The sequence below is a fragment of the Bos indicus genome, chromosome 22, assembly GCF_029378745.1.
Source record: "Bos indicus isolate NIAB-ARS_2022 breed Sahiwal x Tharparkar chromosome 22, NIAB-ARS_B.indTharparkar_mat_pri_1.0, whole genome shotgun sequence".
NCBI lineage: Eukaryota > Metazoa > Chordata > Mammalia > Artiodactyla > Bovidae > Bos > Bos indicus.
The window spans coordinates 40,153,146-40,177,969 of record NC_091781.1 but is presented as its reverse complement, the minus strand read 5'-3'; the positions used below and the strand labels follow the sequence as shown (position 1 = coordinate 40,177,969).

The 24,824-nt window shown below is 40.2% G+C and overlaps 1 protein-coding gene across 9 annotated transcripts in view; it reads right to left on the bottom strand.

The window, feature by feature from the left end:
* Positions 1 to 24,824, bottom strand: part of FHIT (fragile histidine triad diadenosine triphosphatase) — a 1,527,031-nt gene that overhangs the window by 1,355,208 nt on the left and 146,999 nt on the right. For 2 of the 9 annotated variants that reach the window (XR_011563133.1, XR_011563134.1), the window contains exon 1: positions 2,504 to 23,743. The exons of 4 other annotated variants lie outside the window; for them this stretch is intronic. The gene's annotated coding sequence lies outside the window, so the exon portion shown is untranslated. Of the gene's footprint in view, positions 1 to 2,503; positions 23,744 to 24,824 lie in introns of those variants that run through there. 3 more of the 9 variants (XM_070777128.1, XM_070777131.1, XM_070777127.1) reach the window with 2 other exon arrangements.

Below are 24,824 nucleotides of genomic sequence, written 5' to 3'. Positions count from 1 at the left end.
CTTTCAAAAGCTGAAAATGCTGTCAACAGCTTTTTATATAATCTCAACAACATTCATAACTCACTCACACCCAGATACTCTGGTACAACAGGAGTCAGGAAGAGTTTCCCAATCTGCTGATTTCTTTAAAATGAGCCTCTGTAAGTCTGCATTTTGTATGGTAATACTAACATATGCAAGTCATTTTTAACACATTTTCTTCCATCTCCTTTCCCCAAATATGAAAGCCAACACAGGCACAACAAACCAGGTGAGTTTTTTGTTTTTTTTTTTTAAAGCTGGTCACCTTCAATTTTTTTAATTGCTTAATAATTGAGTTCTCACTACGCATCAGGCACTGTTCTCAGTTTTAAATGTATTAAATCCTCCCCCAAATTCTATATGGCATCATAATTTTCCCCTTGTCACATGTGAGGAAACTAAGGCACACAGTTTACAGAGCTGCTTGCAGTCAGAAAAACTGGTAAACTGAGATTTAAATTGAGGCTGATAGCTGAGGCTTCCCCTCCTTGATCTTAACCAACATACTGCCTCAGGGACTGAAGAGAGAGCTTACTAAATAAATGATAGTGTAAACAGCTGGATGTGTTTGCCAAAGCCATAAATCCAAACTACACAATCAACCTCACATTGAAAACACCACTGTGTTTCTGGCTTTTTGTAAACAACTTTAAATAAATTTAGACACTAGCCTGTTTACCTGCCACAGGATGGAATATGGACTAGCAAAAGAAAGACATTCAGCAAAGAACTTTGCCTGATGGACATCATGAATCACAAACGTTGCCAATTTGAGTTTCACAATAAACATTGAAAATAGGAACATGCAAGAGAATCTAAAATCTCCTCATTTTGTTACAGTATATGATTTCTAAATCTCCTGTGCCTATCTGATTTATTTGATGGTATGAAAGATGCATTATTAAAGACACATACACACACTCAAACCCCAGACTATCGGGATTATTTTGTACTCAATTTGTCTTCAGCTGAGCCCTGAAGATATTTTTAAAAATGGAATCACATAATTGCAAATAGAGATTCATTCACTTCCCCTGCAGGATATGTAATAGTATATTTATATTAACAAAACTGCATAGTCACCTTGCAAAATCAAATTTAAATATTCAAAGTATTTTTAATTCTTCCCCCCACCCAAAAAAGCTTACATTTGAGGATGGAACAAGTTCTGTACACCAATAAGTAATCACATGAAATAAATAAAGTTTTTAATTAAAATTATCACCAAAACCTTTAAAGTATTTCTTTTTTTTTTCTGAAATAAATTTACACCAGAATTAAATTTAGACATACATTTGTGAGAACACGTGGAGCATTCATGTTACAACTAACCTACATGGCTGATTTGTAATTTTTAGAGCCTTTTAATAAAACTGTATTTTGACTCCAACACTATTTAGTTAGGGCTTTATAAAACATTTAATTATAAAATAAGATCTACAATGTTCAAATGAAACAACACACAATATAATCAAATCCCTGGCATAAAGCCATTCAATGTGTCATTCCGAGGTTAGTTTTCTGGGCCCACTCCAGTTTAAAATAGCTTCTCCAGTAACACCACACTGCCCTTTCTCCCCTTTGTCCTCAGAATTATTAGAGCATAATGTAACTCTTTTGCAAGCCTTAGGAAAATATTATTGGAATGCATGGCAAAGATGCGGAGAGGAAATGGAACTAGAGAAAAAAAAAAAAGTTTAAAAAAAATGGAAAATCAATTACTGTTTTTAATAACAGTAGTAATAGCTTTTGTACTAAGAAAAGAAAAATTGCCCAGAGACAAAATAGATGTTCGGTATTACAGTACACTAATGAGTACATTTACATATAATTTTCTGAAATTTATGTCCAAGACTAACTGCAAATAGAATTGAATATCAATGTGAGTTTACAGAATCCATTCATTTTTCCTCTAATCATACTGAATATTTAAGGTGCTTGATTAAGTTTCAATTATTTCTCTTCTGGAGCCAACAGAGAACCCTGACAGCTTTCAAAGTGATGGATTAGTGGGGCATGTCCCACCAATGGGCAAACATTCCTGGCTGTCACAGCAGGAAGAAAAACAATGAGAAAGTTTGTTCAAATTCACACGCAGGCCACTGGATGAAATCTGCAGAAAGCAGGAAGACAGCCAGTCTTGTCAAAAGGCTACTACAAAAAAGAGAAAGAGCAGAGACCTAAACTTAGTTGGACTTTGCTTCCTCTTCATTTCATGGCAGCCTGGAGAGAAGCCTCTGACAGAGAACCATCTCCCACTGCCCCTGGAAAGATTAAAAGAGTCCAGGCCCTAGCAAATCTCCTGTACCAGGACTGAGAAGCAGAAAAGGAAATGCAGCTAATTTTCAGTAACCCTGCTTCCTTGTTCAGGTTTCCTGAAGCATAATAAAACAGAGAAGCTGTTGTCTCCAGGGTTTCACTCCCAGCTGTGCTCCACAAGTTGGAAAAAACAAGAAAGGACAAGTTAACTACTCACACCAACCTGCTTCTCCTGCTGCTGTCCTTCCAAATAATTCTAAGGGAGGCTGTGATCCCTTCTCCAAAAGGCTTTAAGAAGAAGATATACTCCTGACTGCACAAGGAGATTTAGGTGAATTCCCGGCTGAATGCTGAATGAGAAACAAAACGCTTTCTTAAGATGCAGAATCCTTGATGCATTATGTTCTACCGTGTGCTGAAAGCATCATCAAATCCATAATTAAATGTTCAAAATCTGCCTTGATGATCCACATAAAGTTCAATTTGGTCAGTTCATCCATTTAGGTGCTGAAAACAGGTAGTCATTCTTATGCATGTCCTTTCCATCCTCCCTATATTAGCTTCCTAGGGCTGTGATAACAAAATACCTCAAACTGAGTGACTTAAACGAAAGAAATGTACTTACTATCTTACAGTTCTAGAGGCGAGAAGTCAATAGGGTCATGCTGCCTCCAAGACTCTGGGTAGAATCCTTTCTGCCTCTTCCTAGCTTCTGGTACGGGCCATCAATCCTTGGCATTTCTTAGCTTGTAATTTCATCACTTTACCTCAGCCTCTGTCATCACAGTCTCCTCTAAGGCATCCGTTTATCTGTGTCTCTTCTCTTCTTAGAAGAACACCAGTTACACTCTAATAAGGGCCCATCCTGTTCCACTAGGGTATTCTTAACTACTTACATCTGCAATGATCTTGTCTCCATGAAGGTCACATTTTAAGGCAATGGGGGTTAGGATTTCAAATATCTTTTAGGGGGACACCATTCAACCCATATACTCTTACCACTAAGTCATGTGGAGGCGCCAGACTACCTCCACAGTCTCTCAAATCTGTCTGCTTCTTTCTCTCTCTACCACTACCCTGAATCCCAGATCATCATCTCACTGGAACTTCCTAAATCCTGACCTTGTTTTTCACTGGCTCCAATCCATTCTCCAAAATACTTATTTAATGGAATCTATCTTACACACAAAAATGTAAATAAATTATAATAAATTTTCACAGAATACACATGTAACCACTCCCAAATCAAGAAATAGAATGTTACCAGCACCCTAGAAACACACTTCATATCCTCTCCCAATTTATTCATCTGTTACAGTTGTTCAGTCGCTAAGTGGTGCCTGACTCTGCAACCTTATGGAGTACAGCACACCAGGTTCCTGTGTCCTTCACTGTCTCTAGAGCTTGCTCAGATTCATGTCCATTGAGTCAGTGATGCTATCTAACCATCTCATCCTCTGCCACCCTTTTCTCCTTTTGCCTCCCCATCATCAGGGTCTTTTCCAATGAGATGGCTCTTCAAATCAGAAGGCCAAAGTATGGGAGTTTCAGCTTCAGCATCAGTTCCTCCAATGAATATTCAGAACTGATTTCCTTTAGGATTGACTGATTTGATCTCCTTGCTGTCCAAGGGACCCTCAAGAGTCTTCTCCAGCCGCACAATTCGAAAGCATTGATTCTTTAGGACTCAGCCTTCTTTATGGTCCAGCTCTCACATCCATACGTAACTACTGGAAAAACCATAGCTGTGACTAGATGGACCTTTGTTGACAAAGTGATGTCTCTGTTCTTTAATATACTGTCTAGGTTTGTCATAGCTTTTCTTCCAAGGAGCAAGCAACTTTTAATTTCATGGCTGCATTCACTATTTGCAGTGATTTTAGAGCCCAAGAAAATAAAATCTGTAACTGTTTCCACTTTTTCCCCATCTATTTGCCATGAAATGATGGGACCAGATGCTATGATTTTAGCTTTTTGAATGATGAGTTTTAAGCCAGCTTTTTCACTCTTCTCTTTCACCCTCATCAAGAGGCTCTTTAGTTCCTCTTCATTTTCTGCCCTTAGAGTAGTATAATCTGAGTATTTTCCCATGTGCTTATTTGTCATTAACAAACATAATTTGGTTTGTCTTATTATTAACCTGTAAGAGTTTTTTATGCATCTGGACAAGTACTTTATCAGATATTATTCGCAATTATTTCATCCCATTTTGTTGCTTATCTTTCCATTTTCTTAGTAGCATATTTTAAAGCATTCAACTTTCAAACTTTATGATGCCCAATTTATCTTTTCTTTTCTTTTAGGGATCTTGGTTTTACTGCTATATTTAAGAAATTTTTGACTAACCTAATTTCATAAAAACTTTCTTCCATGTTTTCTTCTAGATTTTTTTAATAGTTTTAGTGTTTATGTTTTTATCTGCAATGTATTTCAAGTTAATTTTGTACATAGTATAGGCTCATTTTGGATAAGTGTTAAGTCACTCAGTCGTGTCCAGCTTGTTGTTATCCCATGGAGTAGCTCACCAGGCTCCTCTGTCCATGGAATTCTCCAGACAAGAATACTGGAGTGGGTTGCCATTCCCTTCTCCAGGGGATCTTCTCTACCCAGGGATTGAACCCAGGTCTCCTGCATTGCAGACAGATTCTTTACCATCTGAGTCACCAGGGAAGCCCATAATTTTGGATATAGATAGATGATTGTTCTGGGATTCCTGGCTGGCATTAGTGATACAGAACCCACCTGCCAATGCAGGAGATGTAAGAACTGTGGGTTTGATTCCTGGGTCAGGAAGATCTCCTGGAGGAGGGCATGAAACCCATTCCAGTATTCTCGCTAGGGAATCCCATGGACAGAGGAGCCTGGTGCACTATAGTCCATAGAGTCACAAAGAGTCAGACACGACTGAAGCAACCGAACATGCATGACGCATGCATATGATTGTTCTACTTTATATTTTGGGAAATATAATTTCATCATAGTTTATAGTCCTCTTTATATGTTGCTGGATTGATTTAAAATAGTATCTTTTAAAAATTTCATTCTATAATTCCTTTTTGCAGATATGAAATATACAATAGTTTTTTCAAATGACTTTGTATCCAACAAACTTGCTAAATTCATGTTAAATTTATACTATATAATTATATCTTCTGCAAATTATATAATCTTATTGCTTTGTCTCTCATCCTTATATATTTTATTTCTTTTCCTAGCCCCACAGCATTCACTTGGCCCTCCTGTATCAGACTGAGCAGAAGTGGTGTTATCACCCTTAATTCATACCTAATTACAGGATAAGGATCTCAGTATTTCACTTAAGCCTGATGATGCTCGCTCTGTGTTTTCTAAATATTCTTCCTTTAAGGATGTTTACTTATATTCTGAATTTGTGAAAAGTTTTTGTCAAGATTAGATGTTGAGTTTCTATTAAGATGATCATATGGTTTTTCCTTGTTAGCATTATTTGATATTTTAACGTTACCCAACCTCTCATTCCTCTAATAAATACAGCTTTGTCATACCATAATACCTTTTTTATACATCACCAACTCGATGGATGTGAGTCTGAGTGAACTCCGGGAGTTGGTGATGGACAGGGAGGCCTGGCGTGGTGCAATTCATAGGGTCGCAAAGAGTCGGACATGAATGAGCGACTGAACTGAACTGAACTGAGTCTTCTATTACATTTTTTTTTTTTGATTTGTGTATCCTTAGGACTGCCAAAATCTCTGCTCAACTTCCCTACTTCTTAGCAGGGACTTTCTATTAGGTCTTTTAGCCTCTTATAACTTTACCATTTACAAATCCACAAATGCTTCAAAAAGAAAAAGAGTGAGACTATTGAGGTCACTGCAGTGTACTTCCTTTCTGCAGTGTACTTCCTTTCTGCAGTATTTTGGCCCCTCAAGTCCTGGATACCTTAGCAGCTCTTCAATGCCTTTAAATAAATATTTTCTCTTCATTTTACCTAGCCTTCTACATGTTCTATAGGAGGGTTGCTGGCTCCTCTATCATTCCCAGAAGGAGAAATCCACTGTATCATATTGTTCCTCTCCTCTGAATTTCCTAATGGCTAGTCCACTGTGTTTATAATAAAATCCATATTCCTTACTATGGACTATAAGATCCTAAATGATTCAATTCTAACCTTCCTCTCCATCATCTCTTATCACTGATTCCCTTGTTCACTCCTCTCCTCTCCAGAGGTTCTTTTCCTCTAACCTCACCACGTTCATTCCCAAATCAATACCTGTGTATTTGTTCTTCCCATTTCCTGGAACATTCTGTCTCTGATCTTTGCATAGCTGCCTTATTTTTATCATTCTGTCTCAGTTCCAATGTCACCTCCTCAAAGAGGTCTTCTCAGGACAATTTATCTAATCTGGTACCCTGACTGCCTAATCCCTGGCCTCATCAAACAAGGTAACCTACAAAAAAAGAAGGGATAGTATAATTAAGCCAACTAAAATAGAGTATTAAATTTCCAAAACTACAGAATTATCCCATTTCCGTATTCAATACAGAAAAACCAATAAACCAGGGAATACAACATCTTTGGGCAGAATTACATTTCTGCACTACAGTGCAAAACATAAGATTGTCATCTTTCTTTGAGGCGTGACAAACCTAGACTGAAATCATTTCTCCATCACTTTCCAGAAGCATGACTTCAAGTAATACTCTCTGCCTCAGCTTCCCAAAGTATGAAACAAGGAGAATGATAGTATCCATTTAACAGTATTATTGTAATCACATAGCAAATGCCATTTTTGTGTGCAAAATGCTTAATTTTTGGTTGGGTAGAGAGTTCTTTATAAACAAGGGTTGTCATGATGCTCGTGATGAAAATGATGATGAAAACAATAAGGCACCATAGCATATGGTAAAATACTAATTTCCCATCAAACACACACATAATTAAAAACTATAATAATTGCCACCAAGTAGACATCACCTGCATTAACAAATTTAGTAAAGAATTAATTTCTTTGATTTCTGTATTGTCATTAACTTTGGTGGCAAGAAAACTAGACAAACCCTAAAGTCTACTCAAAAATAAGAGGAACTTCTTGGAAAAATGCTGCAGTAGCTCACAAAATTGAAGGAAAAATTAAATAACCGAGTTTTTTGAAGAATCAAGGTAGCTCAAGAGAAATGGGAGGCAGGAACTTAAAGACCTCACTCTAGAGCGCTGCCATTTAAGAGACTGAAATAGCATCAAAACCTATATTTTGCTCTCAGTTCAAAATTCCAAATTCTCAGAAGAGAGAATCTGATTGGCATAACCAGGTCAGATGCCTACTCTGAGACCAATCATCGCTTTCCCATATATCGGGGTCAAACATCACAGTCTCAGCTTTATGTCACCTTCAAAGAAGAGTTTTGTTTTGGAGCCAGAAAGTCATCCCAAGAAGTACTACTACAACCGTAGGTACCCTATCTAAGATAAGCTTTCTCTAAAATAAGCCATTTTATTCTCCTTGCCCATCCAGAACAGTAGTGTCCAAGTTATGCACCATTAGCTGCTTAGGAGGGAGTTAATTACAAATTAAACATAATTGAATTGTTGGATCTGCTTTCAAGTCTTCTAAATAGAATAACAACATGCTACCTTGTAGAGTTAATTTTGCAGATCAAAGCTGAGTCCCTTGCTTCCTATGATGACAAGCCTATGTGGAATTTTAAAAGTGTAAAGGTACACTTTAAAGAAATGTCATAGTGCCAGTCAACAAAATTTGGGAGAAAATATACTGGAAATTCTGTTCCATAGAAGCCATCAAAGGAAACTTGCAAGAGAAGAGAAGATATTCACTCAATGTCATGAAGAGTTTCATATTTTGCAGTCACCCAAAATCATTAAAAAAAAAAAAAAAATCCCTGATTTCAAAATTCCTCTCTATTCCTCTAACACCAAAAGTTAGCCACCCAAAAGGCTGAGAAAGAACTGCAATATATAATGGATGCATTCTATACCAAAAGGGAGCCTTATCCTGCTTTACCTGCCAGGAAAACATCCAGGAAACTGCAGGTTTGGCTAGGACAGAAAGAGCTGAATGTATTATAAATGTCAGCACTGGTTGCGAGGCATGAAATTGGGGAATATCAGCAACAGTGGAAGAAAAACTAGACTGGAATGGAGATAGGGTGATGATTCCCATGTGTAATATAATTGGCATCAAAGTATTTGCCCCCAAATCACTATTTCATTATTATTTTCTTTGGGGAATGTTTATTGAACCAAGAGCTCGCAGACAGCTTTATTATTATTATTTTTTATAATTACTTTACAATCTCATGATGGTTTCTGACACACATCAACATGAATCAGCATTAGGTACACATACGTCCCCTTTCTCTTGGGAGCTTCCCTTGTGGCTCAGCTGGTAAAGAATCCACCAGCAATGCAGGAGACCTGGGTTTGATCCCTGGGTTGGAAAGATCCCCTGGAGAAGGCAAAGGCTACTCACTCCAGTATTCTGGCCTGGAGAATTCCATGGACTGTACAGTCCATGGGGTTGCAAAGAGTTGGACATGACTGAGCGACTTTCACTTCATTTTGCTTCCTCTCTCTTGAAACCTCCTCCCTCTTGAAACCTCCTCCCACCTTCCTCCCCATTCCACCCCTCTAGGTTGTCACAGAGCACTGGCTTTCGGTTCCCTGTGTCATACATCAAATTCCCACTGGCTATCTATTTCACATATGATAATGTATACATTTCAGTGCTATTCTTCCAAATCATCCCACCCTCTCCTCTAGCCACTGTGTCCAAAATGTCTGTGTCTCCTTTGCTGCCCTGCAAGTAGGATCATCAATACATATATATATAGGTGTGTGTGTGTGTGTGTGTGTGTGTGTGTGTGTGTGTGTAGATTCTATATATATGCATTAATATACAGTATCTGTCTTTATCTTTCTGACTTACTTCACTCTCTATAACAGGCTCTACATTCATCCACCTCATTAAAATTTTATTCAGGGCTGGCTGACACAGAACTTGCAAAGGGACTTCTGTGGAGATCCAGTGGTTGGGAATCTGCTTACCAATGCAGTGACACAGGTTTTATCCACGGTCCGGGAAGATTTCACATGGCACAGAACAACTAAGCCACAAGGAAGCCACTGCAATGAGCAGCCCGAGTACTGATAACTAGAGAGTAGCCCCCCGCTCACTGCAACTAGAGAAAGCCTGAGAGAAGCAATGAAGACCCAGCACAGCCATAAATAAATAAATAAAAGGAACAGTGCTTAAAAAAAGAACTTGCTACAGAAAGGTAGACAGTGTGGTGAGAAAGGCTCTTGGGTCTGACTACTGGGTGCATTCCCTAGCTCACTGATTTACGAGGTGTATAAACCTTTGAAGGTTACTTTAACTTTGGAGCCTCAATGCCTTCATGTAAAGTGAGGATTGTAGTTTGATCTACAACTTCTTCAGACTGTTGTGAGTCAACAGCCGTAAAAGGCTTATCATGGTTCTGCCACATGGTAAACGCTTTATGAATATTTATTGCTATTCCCTTTCTTTCATCCTTTAATAGATATTTGCCAGACTCATTTTTTTAGACTTTGTCTGTAACACTCCTGAAAAGCTTCATTAAAAACACAGATAGTCTGAGTCATCTGATTTTTATTTGGCCAATCGGGGCATGAAAACAGAACAAAACTATCATTATCTGCATCATTTTAAAGGAAATAAAGGCCATTTGAATCTCACACACACACACACTCACACACTCACCAAATGAGATGAAGCACATAACCGCAGAATAAAAGACAATTCACTAGGCTACAGACAGAGAAGATACCAGAGGGCCCATGAAATGGCACTGGAGCACCACCATATAAATACCCTATGTGACCGCCTAAAGTCAATAAATAAGTCAACAGTGAGGGACATGTTCATACTCTGCTCTTTGACTCAAGCTACTCCGTCCATCAGGAATACCTTCCCTACTTTCTTATCTTTTTCTATTACCATTGTTTTTTCGGTTTGAAAGTTTTTTGTTTGTCTTTTGCCTCACTGCACTGAGAAGCTTGCAGTATGAGTTCCCCAAGCAGGCCCTGCCAGTGAAAGCCCATAATCCTAATCACTAGCCACCAGGGAACTCTCTCCCCACTTTCTACCTATTCTCCATGCTGCTCTTTTTCTGAGCCCCAGAACTTCCCTGAGAGCTACCTTATCCTCTCAGCTGGAAGCTTTCAATGCTTCCCCTTAATTCCAGCATCAAGTCTGTTTCTGGTTCTCCAATGGCACTGACCACTGCCTACTCTGCAGTGACAAATGTGGGTATCTTATCCACCCACTACACATAAGGATTAAATCAAGGAGTAGATCCAGGGCTCATAGTACCTAATGGGGTTATGCACATAATATGCAACAGACACAGACTTGTAGACTGAAGTGGATTTTGACAAGTAGGAGTGTGAATATTCAAAAGCACACTCAGGAAACTCAACATCTATTCACTAACTGATCAACAGATGAATATATAAACAAAATGTAGTATACATACAGTGGAATGTTATTCATCCTTAAAAGGGAAAAAAATTCTGACACATGACACAACATGAATGAACTGTGGAGACATCATGCTGGTGAAATAAGTCAGGCACAGAAGGACCAATGCTGTATGTTTCCACTTGCATGAGGTTCCTGCTGCTGCTGCTGCTAAGTCGCTTCAGTCGTGTCCGACTCTGTGCGACCCCGGAGACGGCAGCCCACCAGGCTCCCCCATCCCTGGGATTCTCCAGGCAAGAACACTGGAGTGGGTTGCCATTTCCTTCTCCAATGCGTGAAAGTGAAGTCGCTCAGTCATGTCCAACTCTTCGTGACCCCATGGACTGCAGCCTACCAGGCTCCTCTGTCCATGGGATTTTCCAGGCAAGAGTACTGGAGTGGGGTGTCATCATCTTCTCCTAGGAATAGTCAAATTTATAGCAGTTTAAAGTTCAATGGTAGTGGCAGGGCTGCAGGGAGAGGGTAACAGGAAATTACTGATTAATGGATACAGAGTTTCAGATGAGGAAGATAAAATTCTGGAGATGGATGGTGGTGATAACCACACAATGTGAATGTATTTAATACCACAAAACTATATACTTAAAACTGGTTAAAATGGTAAATTTTATGTTCATATATATATATATATTTTTTTTTTTACCACAGTAAACATTTTTAATATTTTTTTTTAATTTTTAAAGCCAAATAATCAGAAAAATAGGAAAAGGAGTACATCAAGGCTGTATATTGTCACCCTGCTTATTTAACTTATATGCAGAGTACATCATGAGAAACACTGGGTTGGATGAAGCACAAGCTGGAATCAAGATTGCCGGGAGAAATATTAATAATCTCAGATATGCAGATGACACCACCCTTATGGCAGAAAGTGAAGAAGAACTAAAGAGCCTCTTGATGAAAGTGAAAGAGGAGAATGAAAAAGTTGGCTTAAAGCTCAACATTCAGAAAACAAAGATCACGGCATCCAGTCCCATCACTCCATGGCAAATAGATGGAGAAACAGTGGCAGACTTTATTTTTTGGGCTTCAAAATCACTGCAGATGGTGATTGCAGCCATGAAATTAAAAGACATTTGCTCCTTGGAAGAAAAGTTAAGACCAACATAGACAGCATATTAAAAAGCAGAGACATTACTTTGCCAACAAAGGTCCATCTAGTCAAGGCTATGGTTTTTCCAGTAGTCATGTATGGATGTGAGAGTTGGACTATAAAGAAAGCTGAGCACCGAAGAATTGATGCTTTTGAACTGTGGTGTTGGAGAAGACTCTTGAGAGTCCCTTGGACTGCAAGGAGATCCAACCAGTCCATCCTAAAGGAAATCAGTCCTCAACATTCATTGGAAGGACTGATGCTGAAGCTGAAACTCCAATACTTCGGCCACCTCATGCGAAGAGCTGACTCATTTGAAAAGACCCTGATGCTGGGAATGATTGAAGGCGGGAGGAGAAGGGGATGACAGAGGATGAGATGGTTGGGTGGCATCACTGACTCAATGCACATGAGTTTGAGTAAACTCTGGGAGTTGGTGATGGACAGGGAGGCCTGGCGTGCTACGGTCCATGGGGTTGCAAAGAGTCGGACACGACTGAGCGACTGAAATGAACTAAACTGAATCAGAAAAACACAGAAGAAACATTTCTACTCAGACTATTTTAACTCTGGGGCAAGGAGAAATGAGAAGGGAGATTATAACAGCAATAGTCAGTTCAAAGAGGCATCATGCATTAAGAGGCCCAGTCTTGTTCTATAAGTCCCAAGTCATGCCCATGTAACCAATGGGCAAAAGAAGCTACAAGTAAAGAGATTTCAATCTGACATAGAAAAGAACTTGCAACAGCGCTGTCCAAGGATAAAATGGGTTGCTTTTATAAATAAGGAGTTCCACTTCACTGGAAATACTGAAGTAAAAATGGAATAGTCCCTTGGCAAAAATGTTTGGAGAAGCCAGCATCAGGTGAAGGTTGGACTAACACAGTCGCTCCTAAAAGCCAATTAAAACTTTGATGACAACCCACAATGAGGTATTCATGCACTGGTGGCAAAATGACACCACCAAAAGCAAAATTATGACTTTTTGGAAAGCTAAATGTATTTGACCATTTTAATTCTCAGATTATGCCTTCGACTTTTTAAGTATTAAAATAAATAGTCTCGGGGACTTCCCTTTTGATCCAGTGCTTAGGACTCTGCTCTCACACTGCAGGGGTTGTGGATTCCTGATCCCTGATAGGGAAACTAAGATCCCACAAGCTGTGCAGCACAACTGAAAAAATGAACAAATAATTAATCAATTAATTAACAGGCAAAAGAAAATAACTAGTTTCTTCTAATGATATTTTTTTTTCACTTACGTTCTTTTACTGAGCAAAACTAGGAGCTGACAAAGTGCTTGGAGATGCCTATCCAAATTCACCACAGAGAATGCCACAGGCCTCTCAATGGACAAATACACTTGACTGTACAGGTGTGCTCGGGAGAGAACATATATATACATGTGGCTATGAGTGTCTGCTGTACAGAGATAAAGCGGGGGACAGGGAGAAGGAATATGACTGAATGGATGCAGGCAACAACAATCATAAGAGGGAAGAGGATAACAAATATTTAGAATTACCTGTAAGAACAATTTAATGATTAAAAAAAAAAAAGTAAATAAGATTTGAAGCCCACTACTATTGGTATCTACCATCAGCAAAAATGATTCGTCTTTGGGTATTTCTTTCTCCCTCCCTCCTTTCTTTTGATCACTCATTTTTAAATCAACAGGAGAAAAACGGTGAAGGTACCAAGTTATTTTATTGTCAGGAATCAAATGAGTTAAAATACATGGATGACATCACTCCATACCAAAACCCCAGAGCTTTTTGTTTCTGCTATTTATGCTTTCTCTTGCAACATCTCCATTCGCATCCTGCTGAAAACACTTCTCTTTCTGTCACTCACAATCTGTCAAGGCAGCATTATCTTCTGTGGTTTAAAACAGAAATTCCATTTAACTTGCTGGCTGATAAAGACATTTCATTCACATCCCTTAACTAACAATAATTATTCTAATTTACCACATGAAGGCAAGGGGGGAAAAAGCACTTACATTTTGCAGCTTGTTTTGCATCATGGAACACACAGAAGAGAAATGGTCTCCTCTTGGGATTAAAAAATAACTTATTAAGTCAAAAATGGACCTAAAAGGAATGTATGTTTTCAGTGTTTTCTCTACATTTCAATTAATGTAGTGGTTAGGAGTTTGGATTCTCAAATCATACTTGGGTTCAAATCCTGGCTTTGCCACTTATGAAACCTTTGGCAAGACAATGTAACCTTTCTAAATCTCATTTTCCTCATCTGTAAAAAGGAAGCATGTGTCAATATCTACCCCATAAGATTAAATTAGATAGCCAGTAAATGTTAGCTGCTGCTACTCCCTCCTTCTTCTCCTTTGACTCAGAGTCCCCACCATCATCAAATCAACAGATTAGTTAAGATTCTTTGGTGACAGGTAACACAAATTACCCTGTATAACTTTAGCAAAATAGAAAAGAAATTTACTCCATCTGTGCATAATTGCTCCTAGAATTCAAAGGAAAACTAAATGAAAGTTAGGAGCAACAGGAACCAGGATCCCACGAACTAATGGTTAGTTAGTTCTTCAGGCTACTACTATCAGGAAGAATCAGTTGCAACAAACATTTTGTATTCTGGGATCCATGTACTCAAGACAGAGACCTGCCTTGGTCACATGACCACCTCTTGGCCAGAGGAGGATAAGGTGTTGGCCTGACAGCCCCATTAATATTGTATACCTTGGGGGGAGGCTATTCCCCAAGAGAAAATCCACATGTCATAGTTCAAAGAAGGAGGATATGGATTCTCAGCAGCTACACATACCAGATGCCTACCTCATCCCAAGAATCTGCTTCATTAAGCTCACTTAAGGCTGCACAGCCTCCTCCCTTTACCAGCCTGTTTTAATATGTTAGTTGCTGAAACTCATTTTAAGGAAAATAACAATGCGCCAGAGCGCTAAAGTACACATGTCCCTGCTTGTCAGAAAAAAAATTATTTTATTGAAAACTTTCCTATTCAAATTTCCAGGAAATTCACTGCTTGTAATATGGTCAACTTGTATTACTCCATGTGAGCAATTATGCACACATGGAGGGAGTGAATTTCTTTTCTGTTTTGATAAAGTTAGGCAGGACAATTTGTGTTGCTTGTCACCAAAGAATCTTAACTAATTCGTTAAGCATTTAGCAATCACAATATACATTTAGTACAATGACTTGTACTGTTAAAAGGCACAAAAAGCACCCATTGAAAAACATCGTCTGAAGATGACTCAGAAAAGTAGTAGTTCACCTACAAATAAATTATTTTATTTTTTTGTCTAGTAAGGTGACATTTGGGTCTCCCTGGTGGATCCATGGTAAAGAATCCACCTGCCAATGCAGGAGATGGATGTTCGATCCCTGGGTTGGGAAGATCCCCTGGAGAAGGAAATGGCAATCCACTCCAGTATCTTTGCCTGGGAAACCCCATGGACTGAGGAGCCTAGTGGGCTACAGTTCATGGGGTCTCAAAGAGCTGGACATGATTTGGTGACTAAACAACAACAAAGGTGAGATTTATGCTAGGAAATTAGACTCAGAAGCAAGATTTTGTTTTGATAATATTTTTGTCGATGATGGTATTTTAGTGAGAAAGGATTAACAATAAAAAGCAGTGATGTAGTAAAAATAATAATAAACAGTAAGAAATACATGACCTACAATCCCATTTAAATTTTCTTCCAGCTTACTAGCTGAACAAATCCAAAATAACAAAAATATTCAGAGTCTGATTAATTTGGAGCTCAAAACAACAAAGTACTTTAGTGAAAACATTTCTTATGAAGTTCAAGGCTCTGGAGACACACGGAGCTGAGAAAAATCCCAGCTTCACCCTCAGCACCTATGTGACTCCAGGTGATTTACTAATCTACCCAAGCATCTCAGACTCGCTCACCTATAAGAAAAAATTTAAAGATGACGGGAGGTTTTGAGGACTTAATGAGATAATGCATGGAAGGTGCCTGACACTTTACCTGGCACATTGCAAGCTAGCAGGGATAAATGTTAATATTTATATGTACAGGGCACGGGGAGAAGAGAAAGATAAACAGTACCCAATAGACAGTGATTTTATTCCCCAGAGGACAGTTGAAAATGTTGGATGCATCTATGGCTGTCACAAGCTGGGGGTTAGGGGTCAGGGGGTTCTTCTGGCATCCAATATGTAGAGTCCAAAGATAAAGCTAAGAATCCTAGAATGCACAGGCTGCTACTGCTGCTGCTAAGTCACTTCAGTCGTGTCCAACTCTGTGTGACCCCACAGACAGCAGCCCACCAGACTCCCCCGTCCCTGGGGTTCTCCAGGCAAGAACACTGGAGTGGGTTGCCATTTCCTTCTCCAATGCATGAAAGTGAAAAGTCAAAGTGAAGTCGCTCAGTCGTGTGTGACTCTTAGCGACCCCATGAACTGCAGCCTTCTAGGCTCCTCCATCCATGGGATTTTCCAGGCAAGAGTACTGGAGTGGGGTGCCATTGCCTTCTCCATGCACAGGCTAGACCCCCACAATAGAACTATCCAAAACAAAATGTCAATAATGCCGAGGCTGAGAAACAAGAGAGAGAAGGAAAGTGAGAAGCAATGTGATCTAATGAAGACTCTGGAAAGGATGTGCAAGGGGAGGTACAGGAGAATGGATCAGAGTAGCAGATTTAAAACTAGATGAACTGAGCTTCTGCCCCACATAAACTTTTGAGTAAGTGCTCAGAATCTCAGGATTCTCATTTGTAAAATAGGCATAAAACCACCTACTTCAAAAGGTCATGAGCAGTTATGATATTCACCCTTGACTAACCCATTATGGATGTTCACTTTTTAATCAATGGGATTACACCAATGTATGTATGCACTTACTAGCAATCCTAATTGCTAGGTTTGTTGTTGTTGTTTAGTCACCAAGTTGTGTTGGACTCCCTGACAGGCTCCTCTATCCATGGAATTCTCCAGGCAATAATACTGGAGTGGGTTGCCATTCCCTTTGATCAAACCGGGACTCCCTCATTAGCAGGCAGATGCTCTACCACTGAGCCACCAGGGAAGCCCAAATTGTTAGGTACTTAACAAGAAATGGTTACTACTATACTTGTTACATGGTAGGCAACAGCCAGGTTGGAAGTCTGGCTCAGCTACCTTGGAAATACTTGGAAGGCTTTGTTAACCTCAGCAAGACTCAGTTTCGGATTATAAAGATATCAATAATCAGACTTGACTGGGATCCTCGAAAACTCTGAAATTTTGAAAAGCATTATATGTGTGTGTGCTTTTATCTGAAGAGGTTCTAAAACTGGTTTAAAACCACTGGGTTAGAGGGTGTACATTTTTTGAAAGAAAGTAATAACTAGAATTTCTGAAGACATCATTATACTGTGAAAGAGTACCTTGGAGTTTAAGAACTCAGATGTGGGAGTTTGAATTCTGCCTCTGTCAGTTACTGGCTGTACAATCTTAGAGACTGACTAAACGATAACGAATCTCACCTATGAAATTAGGGTGCTCCTGCGTCTGTACTAAGTCACTTCAGTCACGTCCGACTCTTTCGCAACCCTACAGACTGCAGTCTACCAGGCTCCTCTGTCAATGGGGATTCTCCAGGTAGGAATACTGGTTTGGGTGGCCATTCCCTCCTCCAGGGGATCGTCCCAGTAGTGTCTGCCTAAAAAGGACCTTGAACAAAATGAGACAATCCCACAAATTTGGCATAGCACCCAGCACATAGTACATGCTCGCTAAGAATTAGCTTCATGATGATGGTTTTTGCATAAACTGTTCCACGCCCAGATGATAGTAGATGGCTTGAGCTTTCTCTGACTCCATATAATGTACGGTATCAGGAAAATTGCAGCAATTCTCTAATTATATCATCCATCTACTTCCAGCTCAGCCAGAGGAGTCACTGATTTGGATGCACCCTCTCTATAACAATATCTATACAACATCAGAAAGTGAACAGGAGAAGTAGCTATGAATCTGACCACAAAAGACCACAAAATTCTTTTTACACCTGAAAGCTTCATTCAAACGTCCTCCCTCTGATAAGTGCTCACAAACTCCCCTGGCATTTCCATAAACACAATGACCTACTTGGTTTTTCATTATTCCAAGACAATTCTAAGCTTGACTCACATACATATAGAACACACACTCCACAGGAACTTTTATCTATATCCTTCATTCTTCCTGGTACCTAGCATACAAGACTTTATGCCCAGCTAACCTGAATAATGCCAAACCCTTTGACTGTGTGGACCACAACAAACTCTGGAAAATTTTTAAAGAGATGGTAATATCAGACCACCTAACCTGCCTCTTGAGAAATCTGTATGCAGATCAGGAAGCAACAGTTAGAACTGGACATGGAACAGACTAGTGCCAAATAGGGAAAGGGGTACGTCAAGGCTGTATATTGTCACCCTGCCTATTTAACTTCTATGCAGAGTACATCATGAGAAACGCTGGGCTGGATGAAGCACAAGCTGGAATCAAGATTGCTGAGAGAAATAACAATAACCTCAGATATGCAAATGACACCACCCTTATGGCAGAAAGTGAAGAACTAAAGAGCCTCTTTATGGAAATGAAAGAGGAGAGTGAAGAAGTTGGCTTAAAGCTTAACATTCAGAAAACTAAGATCATGGCATCCGGTCCCATCACTTCATGGGAAATAGATGGGGAAACAAAGGAAACAGTGACAGACTTTATTTTTGGGGGCTCCAAACTCACTGCAGATGGTGATTGCAGCCATGAAATTAAAAGACGCTTGCTCCTTGGAAGAAAAGTTAAGACCAACATAGACAGCATATTAAAAAGCAGAGACATTACTTTGCCAACAAAGGTCTGTCTAGTCAAGGCTATGGTTTTTCCAGTAGTCATGTATGGATGTGAGAGTTGGACTATAAAGAAAGTTGAGCACCGAAGAATTGATGCTTTTGAAATGTGGTGTTGGAGAAGACTCTTGAGAGTCCCTTGGACTGCAAGGAGATCCAACCAGTCCATCCAAAGGAAATCAGTTCTGAATATTCATTGGAAGGACTGATGCTAAAGCTGTAACTCCAATACTTTGGCCACCTGATGGGAAGAACTGACTCATTGGAAAAGAAGCTGATGCTGGGAAGGATTGAAGGCGGGAGGAGAAGGGAATGACAGAGGGTGGGATGGTTGGATGGCATCACCGACTCAATGCACATGAGTTTGAGTGAACTCTGGGAGTTGGTGATAGACAGGGAGGCCTGGCAAGCTGCAGTCCATGAGGTCGCAAAGAGTCGGACACGACTGAGCGACTAAACTGAACTGAACCTGAATAAACCGGGGCTGCCTTGAAGCCTGCCTCTGCCCAACAATATCCATGAAGAACGATTCTAGCAATTTGCCAGTACATTACACAGAAAAACAGCCTAAATTCCTTCCTTATCCATCTATTTGCCCTTCCTTCAAGCAGTTGCTTAAAAAAACAAAAAAACTCGGTCCCTTGTTCTACCCCACCCCACCCCTAGTTCTCCTCAGTGCCAAGCTGCTTCCATCCAGCCACAAGTTTACTGTCTTTTTGACACCCATCCCCTCTCTTCCGGGGAATAACTCCTGCAAGGCAGAGATTGGTCTGAATGCCCTTTTCTCTTTTGAAGAATTTTCCTGGAATTCTGGGTAATAAGCTCTCCATCTCATTTCACAAGGAAGCCCACCATAAGACAGCTTTCCATCCTTGGCTCAATGCCATTTAACCTTCTTCCTGGAGCTGCAAGTAGATGACCCCCTAAGTTCTTCTTACCCCCAGAACAGTATTAAGAATCAAAGGCCTCATCTGCTGCTGTCTACCTGACTTGCGGGGCAAAGTCAGTATTAATCAGGGGTGCCCTTTTTGCTACTGACAGACAAAGTAGATGTGCTCATAAGCAAGAGTTTCTTGCCAAACCCTCAGGGCTTTAAATCTTTTCCAAATAAACTGCAATTTGTAAAGAAACCCCCTAAATGATGTTGCACAAGGAAGTTAAAGCAGGCACAGAAGGATGGAGTAACATTTCACCATCTGCCTGTGATAATAATAATGCCTCCGCTTTGCAGAAATCTCTAATTGATTGTGAGACAGAAGCACAAAGATCCTGCCATAACCTAACAAAGATTATTCCTAAATTATACCTTTGCAGAGGATGAGCACTAAGGTCAGTGCTCCTAAGAACCAATTTTGAGCATATGAACTTTCTGGTGGCAGAATGATAGGAGCCTTGGGACACAGTTGGGCAAGATGGAGCCAATTCGCTTTATTATGGTTGCTCGAAGTAATGTCAAGCTGGGGCCCCATAGAGAGCTGAGGGGAAGGAATGAGTTTGGGACAGTGTTTCCCACTGGTGGCACAGACATGCCTTAAAGCGGTGTGGATACACATTTGTCTGGGTTTCCTATGGAGGAAGCCTGGGCTGCTCTACTCTCTACGGTATTGAGCTAGGAGGCTGTATTTCAGGGAAGTCATGCTTTTCTACAATGGTAGAGTTCAGGCCTGAACCGGAGGGCTTGAGAAGAGCAAGCTGGAAAAAGAAGCTTTGATTTCACAATTTTCTTAAACTTCCTTTCCACAGGAAGGACCCAGCCAAGCATTGCTGGCCCATGGCAAATGGAAATTAATGACTTAGCTTACTGCCTCTTGCCTAGGTCCCCACAATCAAAAGACCATTGATTATTATAAAGTTAAATTACAACCTGATTTTTAAAAAGTTATTACATATTTTTATATGGATAATATATCTTACATAAATGCAATATATTTATATACACATAGTGTCCATATGTACTGGAGAAGGAAATGGCAACCGAGTATTCTTACCTGGAAAATCTGGATTCATGGACAGAGGAGTCTGGCAGGCTACAGTTCATGGGGTCACAAAGAGTCAAACACGACTGAGCAGTAACTGAGCATACACATGGTCCATATGTACTTTTATATGCATGTATGTTAGGATTCTTTGTCCTAATTAATATTAAACCTGGGGGAAAAACATCTTTTCACCTTTTTCTTTAAGTGACAAGAAGTTAAATATCCCTCTATTGGTAACTGATCATAAACAGTTCCACTCTACTCACAGGGAAAGCTAATTTCTAGTATGTACATTAGATTTATATTTCATTATTCTTATTCTTTAATTTTAAAACATGAAATAGCATTGCCTTATTTTCATTATATATATTACTTTATATTTTATTATTGAGGCGAAGGGGGCAGAGGAGGATGAGATGGTTGGACAGAATCACTGACTAAATGGACATGAGTCTGAGCAAACTCTGGGAGATAGTGAAGGACAGGGAAGTCTGGCGTGCTGCAGTTCATGGGGTTGCAAAGAGTCGGACAAGACTTAGCAACTGAACAACAAATACATCTTGTTACCATATGAGCATCAATATACTATTACTCTATGGCAAATGATGCTAGTTTTCCATCCATAGTGGGGGTTCACAAAATCTGTTTTGAATATATTAATTTAAGTAAACAGAAGTGAGTCAATTTAAAGAAAAACATTTTAATAATAACCATCACAGTAGTCTACAGCCTGGATGCAAAGCAAAAAAATGTGGGGTTTGCTTTCCCTTAACTCCAGCTCCTCCTACTCTCTACCAACACCCATTTTTTCCTCCAAAGCATGAGTTTAGGTATGAAGGTGATGAAACTCTCCTTTCCTCTACCTTGACACTCACTTGGGATCCTCACAAGCAGCTTGTCAACATATTTAGGAAAGATAATCTGAGCTGAGAAGGTAAGGTTTTTTCATTCCAGAAATTAGCAGGAAAAAAAAAAAAAAACAATGAAACAATCCAAAGGCCCTTCCAGACTCGCACAATTTGGGGGTTTTAATGGCAAAAAGCAGCCATTTATTATTAGACAGATACCATTATTTACCAGCTGGAAAGCAAGATTTCCTATATGAAGAAAGTTTCATGTTTGCTTTTTAGCTTTGGAACCACCCTATTTATGGGTGATTCAGACTTAGGCAAAGTCTGACCTAAGTCTGAATTTCCTCACCTAACAAATGAGGGCCTACTTCCCAAAGGAAATAATGAGTATTGGGCACTTAACCCAGGGTCAGGCACATAGATGTACTCAAGGAGAGTTATTATTACTACTATAATTATCAACAATGTTCATTAAACCACATAGCTATAGTGATGATTATTCTAACAGGAGCTTTCCACTTTCAAAAAAATGCAGGTACCTTAGTAATCATTTACCCTTAATTCTGGGCTACAGTACAACTTTAGCTTCCTCAGGCGATTCATTTAGCATTTTTCATTCAACACATACTTCCTTATATACCAGCCACAGTTCTAGACACTGGGGAAACAGCACTGAACAATGCACAGCAAAGTCCTTGCCCTGTGGCTGCCATTCTGGAGGGGAGAGAAACAATGCAGCTAATAAGGGAATACAAATTGCAATAGATCTAGCAGTGAGGAATGCTAGAGAAGAAAAAAATGAATTTTGATCTGGCAAAGGCCTTGCCCATTAAGACAAAGGCCCTGTCTCTTCTGGAGTACTTGGGTTTTACATCAGGTTAGTCAAGACCTTTAGATAGTAAAATCTGATCTTTGGGCCAATAGTCTTCTTGGCATGATTTCAGAGGCAAGTGCTCAAACAGTAAAAAGGAAAAATATTTCCTCTGCATACTTGCTGACATCTAAAAGCAAGAGGAAAGGGACTTCCCTGGTGGTCCAGTGGTTAAGAACCTGTCCTGCAATGTAGGGGGTGTGGGTTCTATCCCTGGTTGGGGAACTAAGATCCCTCATGCTGCAGAGCAACTGAGCACACGAGCCACAACTGGAGAGTATGCACACCAAAACAGAAAGATCCTGCACTGATGCCATGAAGATCCTGCGTGCTGCAACTAGGACCTGAGTCAGCCAAATAAATAAATACTTTTTAAATAAAATAAAAACAAGGGGAGAGGTGGGGAAACAAATGGTACTTTCTGTGGCAGCCAAAGCCGGACTATCAAATACTGAGCACATACGGGGTGCCACTCCTGGTCCCGGGAGTGGAAAATATAATCAAGTCTCCTCTTCCCTGCCGAGCCTAGAACCAGCTTCACAAATTTTCTCAGCACAGTTCTCAAGGCAACCACCATCAGTGATTCAAGTTAGCACAAGAGATGAAATCTGTGTGTCATCATGAGTTTGAAGTAAGGTTTAAATGCAAATATATTTTCAGAAAGGTAGCATACTGACATAACAATCACATGAAGTACCAAATGACTAGTCCTCTCCCAAGAGCACATCTTATCAGGGGTGGGAAATAGCTAAGAAGAAATGCTGTAAGTGTACAAGGGTTTCGAAGGACGCACACCGAGGAAGGGAGGACATCTTTTATAATCCCACCCACATTCTTTTCTGAACGGGTGTCATAAGGCATTTCCACGCACTCTGTGATTTGCAGGAACCACCTCCATGAGCATACCTCTGTCTTTCACACAGACACCTAGTTGAGCCCACAAATTATAGTGCTCCCAAATGGCAGCTCTGTTCTTCCAGGTATACAGGCCGAACACCCTGGAGCTCATCAGCACATCCTTTCAGCCTGACCTTCAGGAGATTAACAAAATCCAATCATTTCTCGCCAACTCCACCTCTGCCTCCCAAATCAAGCCACCACCATGTCTTGGCTGGATGCCTGCAATAATTCTCTAACAGTCTCAGCTTCTGCCTGTGCTCATGCACTGTCTTTTCACTCAAAAGCCTCCTAAAACCTAAGTCAGACTGCAACTCTGGTGAAAAACAGCCTGTACCTGCTCATCTCACCCAGAGTAAAACCCTACAAGGCCCTTGCTGCTGTGGTCCCCAGCCATTTCTCTCGGCTCTTCTCCACTACCCTCCCACCCCCCACCCCTTGCACTCTTCCCTCCAGCCTCACATGCATCCAAGTTTTCCTCCAATAGGCGTGGCATGTTTCTACCTCAGGAGTTTTGCACTTGCTGTTTCCTCTGCCAAGGATACTTTTCCTCTGGGGAGCCATGTGGCTGCTCCCTTAAGACAGTCACGTCCGGCCCTGAGATGCACTCACAGATGCACTGCACTCCCTAACAAAGCACACAAACCAGCCCCCACCTCCACCCCATCACTCTACCCTGCTGCATAATTCTTCACGGCACGGTCACTACCCGACATCATCTCATCACCTTATCTCTCTCCCTCCTTCCCTCCCTCCCTCCCTCCTTCCTTCCTGTAATCACTATCTGTCCCCCAACAGAATATAAGCTATATCAGAATGAGGACATGCTCTATTCTGTTCATTTCTGTGCCTAGGATAGGGTCAGGCCCAGAGTGGGTGCTCCAACTGATTTGATTAAAACTCGATCATGGCAGAGAAGCGGCCCCATGATACAGAAGGAAGAAACTGCTGCATCTACAAAATACAACTGCTTTGCTTGAGTGGCTTGAGCTAGGGCTCCCGTAACAGTGGGTGATAGAGGTCTAAGCACATAATGATAGTGCTGAGGTGACAGGAAGTGAAAGACTTTTACTCTTGAAAGAAAGCCAGATTTGATCATATGGTAGATTTGCTCAATGGCATTTAGGTTTTATGGCTATAAAGCAATATTCTTATTTCTTAAACTCTTTTCTAAGAAAAAATAAATAAAACAGAAAACCTTTGATCTGCCAGTCTGAAATTGCATTCCTGAAACAAAACATTTTACACTTCATTTTTGATAACACAAGGTTTATTAAAAGGTAGCTATTATGTTACTGCAGAATAAACCGTATACATGCAAAGATTTAGCATGCTGTCAAAAGGTTTCCTCATTGGAAGTGATAGCTACTCCTAAGCCAGAGATGGTTTTGAGCATTTCATTTACCCAGTTTAACCTGTAAAAGAAATTGGTTACACCAAGCTAGCTCAAGGCAGGCAGTAGGAGCCAATGGAAACAACTTGGAATTTGGAGTTT